General features: G+C 33.3%; 1 long non-coding RNA gene across 1 annotated transcript; it reads right to left on the reverse strand.

Annotated features, from left to right (window-relative positions):
• Nucleotides 1–7,008: 7,008 nt before the first annotated feature.
• Nucleotides 7,009–7,786, reverse strand: LOC109119869 (uncharacterized). Its single transcript, XR_002027435.2, has 3 exons — nt 7,736–7,786; nt 7,304–7,371; nt 7,009–7,042 (listed from the first exon to the last, which is right to left on the reverse strand). It is a non-coding gene; the product is annotated as an uncharacterized lncRNA (long non-coding RNA).
• Between the last annotated feature and the right edge of the window lie 2,884 nt (nt 7,787–10,670).

Here is a 10,670-nt window from a genome sequence, read left to right on the forward strand (position 1 = left end):
TGTTTAAGCATGCAAGACTAGGTGATAACATCATCCAAAATAAAACATATAGTAACCAAATAATATTGGGAAAAGCGAGGTGACAGATATTACACAAGTTAATAGTCTAGTGCAAAAATTTATTTTATACAATAAACCACCCAAATAAATATAATTACAACACATAAAATGAGAAAAGGGAAGGGAGACTCTAAAAGACTTAACGGATCAGCACACGGTTTCTATATAGAGAATGACAAAACAGATGTCTGTCATTTATGGCTCGAGACAATGTCATCATCTTTGTAGGGCCTAAAGTACCCCTACCCCACTACTGCATGCATAACATCGTAAATCGGTTATGGCACTCCCGCTTAATTTCTCAAAGGCATTGGACTACTATGTAAGGTGGTTTTACACTGAATGAAAAAAGTATGCTAGGATGAGCATTTAACATATAAATCTCGCATTGACATATAAATTTTACTAATCATGATTTCAACACACATAGTTGTGAAGCTCTCATGCTAGGTATGTGCAAACAAAAATATAATAACAAAAACTAAATAACAAGTAATAAAATAATAAGAACAAGCAGAATATTACAAGGGTCAATGTTGGTTTTAAGTAGCAAAATTTTATCCAAATGCAAAATTTATGTATTGATATATTTGAACAGGGCAGATGAGTATGTAGATAAAATTTAGAATGTTATTTATGTGGCAAGAATTTAAAAGTAGCAGATTTACAGTAAAGCATTAATTTATTTTCAGATTGTAGGACAATTTAATCACCAAGCAAACTAGCATCTAGGAGGGAAAGTTGAGTTATAAATTTTTATTTTTGGATAAAATATCATGGTATGGTGACAGAAAAGGAATAAAAGTAACTCAGTTTTTTAACATGCTAAGATAATTGATTTATTTTAAGTGGTCGAAAACTATTGTAATACAGAAATAGTTACAAGTTTGAATCAAATACGCAGAAAATCATCATAGTTTTTCAACATGCTGAAAAGTAATTAGTAATACCTAAGAACATGATTCTAAATTATTCAAAGGTCACACATATTGCATAATTCCTAGAGTCATGATAACTAATCAATCTGCATGTAAGAAAATATGTCACCATAAGCCTTAACATACGGGAATTGAGTTTACATGTCAATATATAATATGCAACACATATAAATATGATTTAATTTGATGATAGTATTAAAGCCTATACATAGATTTTTATATCCAAAAATATGTCCTTAAATGAGTTATCAAAATTAATTAGTACATCCTAAACAAAATCTTTAATCAGAGTAACATGCAGGAAGAATATTAAGTGAACAAAGAATCAAAATTTATGCAACATTAGGTCGTATATGCATGGAATCTAATATTATTTATAAATAAATATTTAATACATTTATCTCATATAGGAAACATTTATTACACCCGCCGGATATTACATAAGACAAATACAAATCAATTGTTGATTTTAGATTATTAGTTAAGAGATATTATAATACTTTCGAATTTTCTTCAAGTAATATACAAGTAGGAGGATTTTATAAAATTGACCCTTAATAAAATAAATGAGAAATAATTAGCACGTAATTTCCCCTTCTCCTTGAACGATCCCCCCCCACACATCTCTCTCTCTCTCTCTATCGATATATATATATATAAATATATATATATATATATATATATAAATATATATATATATATATATATATATATATATATATTCAAAACAAATAAAGAATAACCATAGACATTATTTATCTAACATAGAAAGAGAAAGAGCGCAAACTAAGTGGAGTGCTTCCTTTATTTCATTCTAACGCACAACAACATTCGACGTAATAATGCAAGATGAAATTTAAACTAAGAGAGGAACAACTAACCAGTTAAAGTAAAAATATTTACTTAGGATCAGTCACATATAATTCATTTTATTTTTAAAAAACGAATAATTAATATTATTTTAAATTATTTTTGGCTCAACTAAATATAGTTTGACTAAAATATAACAAGTGAGAATCAATTCAGCTTCAATGAAGGAAATTATTGTCAATTAACATTAGTAAGTAAAACAATAAATAAAATTTAACTTACCCAAGAGACAAGAAATCTCTCCGGATTAGCACAATACCATAAAAATCACCTTTTTATCAATTAATCAATTTTAAGCAAGGATATAATAATATTAAATAAAGAAAATACAAGTCAAGAAGTATTTGCACATTCTTAATGTAATATATTCATAACAAGAAATGAGAAATCAATCTAAATTCAAGTAGCAATCCAAATTATCATATCAAATTATAATCACTACTACAAGTAAAATTGCATCGATTAGCGATATAAGATTACATTATTGGAGGTCATAAATAATTGGTACATCTCATCAAGATAATCAATGATTTCATAATCAAACATATCAACTTTAACAAAGAATTGACATTCAAGCTACTGTTAAAAATATAAGAGAAAAATTTCACACAATATTCTTGTGAAGTAGACAATGAGCTAAGTGATAAAGACCAACAAGGACATGAAGGACAATATAATTAAACTTTTTATCATATATAAACAGTTTGTAAAATCTCAAAATTATAACTAGTAGTTAAATTTTAGGACTAAGAGAACTTCTACACCAAACGTGCATAGAACTTTGATCATATTCTATATAAGAAGAAGAATAGAATTTTTAAGATGAGATAATGATTTAAAAAGAAATGTACCCCGCCGGATTGGTTAAACATCTTGCTTTTGACCAGTTTGAAACATTCAAAAGCTTCGTTGGAGTTATCCTTGTTCACTGGTTCGGAGCTATTGTCCGGAAATGAGAGAGGGGATAGGAGGCAGGCAACTGCGCACCACTACTGACGTCATTTGGTTGCTGGCTTTGCACAAGCACACAGTCCGGAGGTTATCCGGTCGCTGCTTTTCTTTGCTGGCTAGCTGGTGATATTGTGCGTTGTTGTTGTTTACGTTTTGCTGGCTAGTTGTGTTGTTTCAACCCGTTGAAGATTCTGGCACTGTTTCCATCACTGGAATCGCATGGTTGCTGCTATTTCGTTGCTTGTATGGACGGTTGCTTTCTTTTGCCACACCATAGAAAGGAGAGGAGAGAAACAGAGTCAGTCAGCGGTTGCTGGACTCCCTGAAGCTTCTAGTGTCCATTACCAGAAGGAGACACAAGGTAGGATAGAGGAGAAGATACAAAAGGGAGAGAGAGAGAGTAATTGTTGGAGATAAAAGGTTTAAGAGACGGCGGCTAGAGAGGTTTAAATAGCTTTGAGAGGTAATGCTTTATTCAAACTCCCTGAGAGCTGTAAATAATGGATCCTGGGATGATCCCTTCATTTAGTTGAATTAGTATGCTGAATCCTGTCCATATCAAATGCGTACATAATTAAGTCAATTCCTTCATTTGTTGGATGATATCCAGAGATATTGTCCGATCTTTATTGAAATTGTCCTACTTGTTAATCTTTTCCATAAGTTGTGGTTGATTGATTTGCTGACATATCTTTTTAATTTTTAGCCATATATTTTGTGTGATTGAAGATCTCTTTCCTTTTATGATTTCTTAGTAAATCCAGATTGAATTCTGTTTTGTTTGATCTTTGGATTTGTGTTTTTTTTCGTAATGTTTTCATGAATTCATGTTACTCGTATTATTATAGGTTAATTCCTGCAATTTATCAATAATCAAAATATAACAAGTTAACAATCTCCCCCTTTTTGATATTGACAACTGTAATTAATGGATGTGTAAGATGACTTCCATGTTTGATTGTTCTTAGATGAATAGTAACTTTTGTAATCCCCCTGTCTTAGTGCTTTCCATTTCTTTATGCCCATGTATAGATTCTCCCCCTTTTACATAATCGATAAGGATAACACAACATCAAGAAAGATAGAGAAAGAAGAAAAAACTAAACAGACAAAGAGTATGGGGTTAGAAGCCCCAAATATACAATACATAATATAAAGAGAAAGATCTCCACAAAACTAAGTGTATTAAAAAAGAAAATGAGGTCATAATATTAATGTTTCACGATAAAATATATTAGAGTGTTGACCACATTCTTCCACAAAGTAGTAAGAGATTTCTCAATCGTCGTAGAGAAAGATCAATATGAAGTGTTCATAGTGACAACCACTTTATTGTTAAACGACTCGTCTCGAGTTTTGATGGAATTGACTTTTTTCAGAATAATGTTAACTGAATGAGAGGCATCCTTCTTAAGTCCTCCCATCTCAAGCCAAAGCTTTCCAATATCGATACTTGAGTCCTTGTGAAGTTGTAGCAATTTTCCAACGGAACTCGCAAAACTTGCATATGGAATTTAAGACCATTGAGCCTTACCTTAATGTGTTCAGCCTCCTTGAGGAGCAATTATGCAAAGTCAACAAAGATTGTAGTAGCCATGCATTGGACAAAATTCTTCTTATACCATTTCTCGTTAATCAACACATAATCTATTCTTGAAGAAGTTTGAGTATCAGATTTAGCATCAATCAATGTAGGCATGTAGTCGGCAATATCAACAAGAGAGTCGACAATAATACAAGTGATAAGAATTCAATAGGGTAAGGTTGTAGTGGAGTTCGTATCCTCAAAATATTTAACCATGTATCTGCGGACCCATAGAACCCAGTTTATATTGATCTTCTTTAGCAAATAATAACCAACAAATATAACTCTTTTAGAGATTTTGCTAAGAGAGCCCTGTCGTGGAACCATAGTGGTAGTAAAACTATGGGCGAGATTCAATTCTCAATGCCAAAAGATAGGGGAAAAATGAGAAACGTCAGCCTGAGTTTCAGCAAGAAAAACATTACCATTTTCCAACGAGGTTTCAATCTGATTAGGCCATATATTTCCATGCATGAATAGTGTATCACTGGTTAATTATGAGCCAACTCTTCTTTAAATAGAGAATTATTAAAAATGATATGGTGATATTTAGTAGGAGAAGACAAATCAAATATTTCAAAACTACAGATACAGCAATATACAAGAAATGGTTTCTTGAATACAACAGCAAACAATAGCTTCAATACAGTAAACAACAAATTAAATATGACTCCTTTGGAGATTTTGATAATAGAGACCTTTCGGAAAGAGTTGTATCCATAATGTGGGCGAGATTCGATTCTAAAAAACAAGTTATACGGGACAATAGTTAGAGAAGTCAGCCGCAGTTTCATCAAGAAAAACTTTAGCATCTTTGAACGAGGTTTCAAATTGATCAGGCCATACATTTCCACGCATGAACGGTATAGTATTGGTATATTAAGAGCCAAAAACTTCCTTACATAGAGAATCATTAATAATGATATGGTGATATTTACTAGTGGAAGACAAATCAAATATTTCAAAATTACATATAAAACAATATAAAAGAGATGGTTCCCATAATACATGAGATAAAAGTTCTTCAATTATATCAAATAATTAATCTCCACACATAAGAAAAAGAGAGACTTTGCCCCGATTTTATTGGTATGTCCATACTGTAAATATTAAATCACGTAATAAAATGGCTACTTTGAGAACCAATGTCACGACCCAAAAATGGACGTGATGGCACTCGTCTTATCCCACCAAGACAAGTCAGCCTAAAACTCAACCATTACATTAAGTGCGGAAATAAAATATAAGTAACTTAATAAAAACCAAAAAACCTGGTAGTCACGTGTACAAGCCTCTAAAATATTACAATTGATTAAAATGAAAACTCAAGTCTCAAATGAACTTGTTTCTAGAATAGAACAAGATCATAATTAAGGAGAAGAAAGTCTGCTGAGATGAAAACAGCCACCTCACAAATCTCCAAGAAGCCTCGCAAAAGAAGAGAATGACAAGTACAACAAAAATCCAGGCTCATAACCTACAAAAATTTGTAGTAGCAAGGGGTGAGTACCAAACCACACGGTACTCAGCAAGTAAACTTCTAAGCACAAGCTAAGGGGATGAAATACGGGTACTCCTACCACCCCCAACCGAACCTCCACAACTACAACCTACATAAACATCAGCCCAACCTAACAACTCACAGTTTACATAGAACGTAACTCAACAAAAACATTTAGACAAATTACATATCCTCCACAACAACACTTTAACAAATTACATATCCTCCACAACAACACTTTACAAATTATATATCCTCAACATCAACACTTAAACAAATTAGATATCCTCAATAGCAACACTTCCAAAAATTTACATATCCTCAATAACACACTTCAACAAATCACATATCCTCAACAACAACACTTCAACAAATTATATATCCTCAATAACAAGCACAGTATTCAACTATCGCAAGTTCCACAAAAAGGAAATAATCACTAGATCAGCAAAACACAATATCAAGTTCACTAATTATAAGTATGTGCAATGTAATGGAATGCAATGTCAAGTATAATGATGCATGTCTGACCTAGTGTTACACACCCGCTGTCTCTCAGTCCGGGACCCATGGAGGACATATCTGTCCATGCATCTGTCGCGGCGCACGACACGACCCTCGATAATAGTAACCATAGCGGCGCGTGATACGTCCCTCGAAATATAGTATCCATCGCGGCGCGCGATACGTCCCTCGAAATGGTACATCCTCTTTAAGTTATCATTCTTTCTCAATGCACATAACACTTTCACAACCATGTCTCAGAATAATGCAATGACATGTTCACACAAATAATGAGGAGATGACCATTTTCATAACATTGCACAGTTCACAACCACACAAGCATGAAATCACATCAACAATGATTCAACAAGCCATCAAACTTTTCTCAACACATCACACATAAATAATTAATCACATCGCCTTTTGTTATCCCTTTTATTTCATCATTAGAATTAATCAATGTGGACAAGTCAACCCATCACCAATCCCGTTACTCTCAGACATATATCACAAGGAAATACACGCATTCCATACACTTAACAAGAGTTTAGAAATCCACTTGCCTCAAATAGTCAAACAATGACTCTAGAACTTGAGCCTTCTCTTTTCCTTGAGCTTCCAAATCAATGCAATCTATTCAAGTACATATTCACTATAGGATTTCAAAGCTTACAAAATCCCTATTATTATAGGTTTAGCCTAGACCCAAAAGATCACCCAAATCTATGATCAAGTTTCTAAGTTTCAAGCTTAAGTTAAGTTCCAACTCTTGTCCAATATCATAACTCAAATGGTATGTATATGATATGATAGATATAATATTTAATTACCTATCTCAATATGTAAAAACTTAACTCATAGTGTGATAATAATAATAAAATTAAGTCAAGTTACCAATCACCCACGGATAGAACACCACCTCCGAACCTAAGGATCCATCCGCCTTCATTGTATCTTCAATTCTATCAATCATTACATATCCTTTATTAATTAAATCATCAATAATCAAATCAACTACCGAATATAATAATTTGATGATTTTAAGACATTAAAAAAAAGAAGAAAAAAAATAAACACAAACAGTAAGTTAATAATCTTCTTCACTCTTTTGTTTAAAATATATTGCCCCTACATCAATCATTGGCAACATGATTACCCAATGATTTGGAAAGAATTTTTATATCATAGAATCCAAAGAACAGTTATATTCCATTGTAAATTCAACAATATTATATTAAATAGTGTTCCATTAATGTCTAACCAAAATTTTATATTACAAAATTGAAGATTTGCATATGGCGATGAAAAATTGCTAACAATTCTTACCTGTATTCGATGCCCTCGCCTCCGACGCAACCTAGCTCAGGTAATTTTCCCCCTTTCTTATTATCTTTATTTATTTTTATATATATAAATAATAAACCCTACTACTTATTTAGTATATAAGGGTCAAATAGTATTGAATCTTAAATAATTTATCACTTTAGCCCGTTAATTATTGATTCAGCCCATTATCTACAGTTACCCATCAATTAATTAACTCAATTTAAACGTATAGTTCAAGATTCTCAAAAATAATGTACGGGTCATTACAACCAAAGAGAAGAAAATGGAAAGACTCGATATAAGTAGAAAATTCACAATTTCCTTTTTATTGGCAAGATTGAGTGTTTCTTTAGATCATGTAAATCAATAAGGACTTCATTTATTTTTCTTGATACCTTTTTGATGTACCGTGATTTCACGGTACTTTCAATGTCTTATCCTTAAGTTTAATGTGTGTTTAAAGCTGTTTTGAAATGATTTTTGATGTAGTTTTGAGCTGAAATTGCAGAAGCGACCACCTGCGGACCCCACAACGATCCGTTGTGACTCTGTCGGTCCGTAGGGGTAAACCGTCGTTAGAATATAATGGCTGCTGAAGGAAGTTGGGGAATTCTGACAAAGTGTGGGACTACGGAAGCTCACGATGAACCGTCATGGCTACGACGGTTCGTCCTGCACATTCGTCAAGGCTAATAGAAGGTAATCATAGTACCAAACTTTAGAAGATTCTAAGTATCGTGGAATGAAGCCCCTTGACGGACCATCGTGTTTGAAACGGTATGTCACACCTATCCGTCGAGGGTAACAGAGACTTGATGAAGAATGTTGTAGGGATTTGTGCTATGTATAGAACGACAGAAGCCAGGACGGTTCGTCATGAAGGTCGTCGACACGGACACGTTTTTGGCATATTTTTCCTTCAATGTATTTACTTCTTTTATTAGGTTTTGTTTTATTATAAATAGTTTAAAAAAAACTCATTTTTGTGGTTAGACCTTTGAATATTTTTATGTTTTATGTCTATTAAAAACTCATTTTTGTGGTTAGGCCTTTGAATAATTTTATGTTTTATGTCTAAGTATTGTACTTTCGATTTTGGGATTAGATGTTATTTTTCTGGAATCGATCATTGGTGTTTTGTTATTTATTCAAGTGAATGTATGAATTTTCTTCTTTCTCATCAAAGTAAGTGCATGAATTCTTATATTATCACTATGAATTGTGTGATTAGTACCATGGGTAGCTAAACTCCATAACTAGGGTTATGGGAATCATGGGTAAATAAAAAGGTAAATAATAGCTAAAATAACAATTCTAGAATAATGTCTTGCATGTATTACTAATTCTTTCACTTAGAAGTCTTTTAAACGGATGGCCAACATTAGAATTCGCCTTATTTGTACTTGCCGAACAAAGGACGTAGATCATAGGAAAAGAATTATAAACAGAGATTTAGTGTATACTATCTAATAGGTTAGTGTCGGTTGGTACGAAGTAACAACTTAGTCAAATATCGAATATGATGCTTAATATGAGGTAATGATAAGGTCTAGTAAAGCAACACACGTAGTCGGACCAATGTGTGGAGTGAAATTCTGTAGATGCCAGACTAAGGATTTAAATATACCTAACTTATAACTTTGCATGCAAGAATCCAGGAAAGGATTATTATAGGTAGAATTACCGAGTTAGGAGCCTGTGGGTAACACTTACTCCTAGTTATTCTAATTACTTGATTAAACTCGAATGCTTGAACCTGTTACTTGTTTTCTTTAATTAAGCTAATTGTTGTTGTTAATCAAAACCCCCTTTAGTTATTTGTTTCCGGGAAATAATTGACTAAATAGATGTAATAGTAGAATAAAGTTATTTCTAAACCATTTTTCTCGTGGGAACGATCACAACCTCATTAGTTTGGTTCTTTACTTGATGCGACCAGTTTACTTTTTTTCGAGAAGTAAATTTGAGCGTACCAAATTTTGGTGCCGCTGCAATGGAAAGTGACTTTTAGATTAATTTTAAGCTTATTGCTAAAGTTAAGTCAACATTTTCCTAATTTTACTTTTTCTTTTTGTTTTTATCTCTTGCATGTCGAACTTCCTTATATGCCAAACACACGGGGTAGGGAAATATGCGTAATTGAACTTTACCACGAACTAGCGTGTACTTTAAGAAGAATGAATCAGAATTTGGGCATCCAAGGTGATGAGGTAGACCCACAAATGCCACCATTGGTCAACGCTCGTTACCCTGTATTTTGAAATATTCACTGGGAAGGTGAAATACAAAGAGAACCTCCCTCTCCACGCCCTCAAGAGTACAATAGGGGATAGAAAAATATCGCAGACTCTAACGGGCCACTCGTCTTGCCACCTCTAACACATGGGCACACTTTTGGGGTAACTAGTAGTCTGGTGTAAATGCTCACTGCCAGAGGTTTGTTTTTCAGGGCTACCCTCTAACGATCCACATGTCCACATTGCTAAGGTAAGGGCAGTGTGCAAAAGTTTTGTAGGGCCTGATTTGAATGTGGATGTAATCGGGCTAAAAGTTTTCCTCTCTCACTTACTGGATAGGATGCTATCTAATTTTCTAAGCTCCCCTATAACTCAATCTTAACTTGGAATCAACAGAGAGATGCTTTATTAGCATGCTACTACCTGGTGTCTAAGAAACTAAACCACAAAGATGGAGTGAACAACTTTGTGGCACTACCGCGAGAGTCAGTTTGCTGTTCTTGAAATAGGTTCACTTCATTCTTGCAAAGTGTCCCAAATCACCTCATAGATGATGAGTCTCTAAAAGAATATTTCTACCGTGGAAAGATCATAGTTATAATGTGATGTTTGATACAATAGCCGGTGGTTCTTATGGGTAGTGTCCTTATGAAGAGACTGCTGAAAAGTTAGAGAAAATATCCTAAAATAATAAATCT

The sequence above is a fragment of the Solanum lycopersicum genome, chromosome 1, assembly GCF_036512215.1.
Source record: "Solanum lycopersicum chromosome 1, SLM_r2.1".
NCBI lineage: Eukaryota > Viridiplantae > Streptophyta > Magnoliopsida > Solanales > Solanaceae > Solanum > Solanum lycopersicum.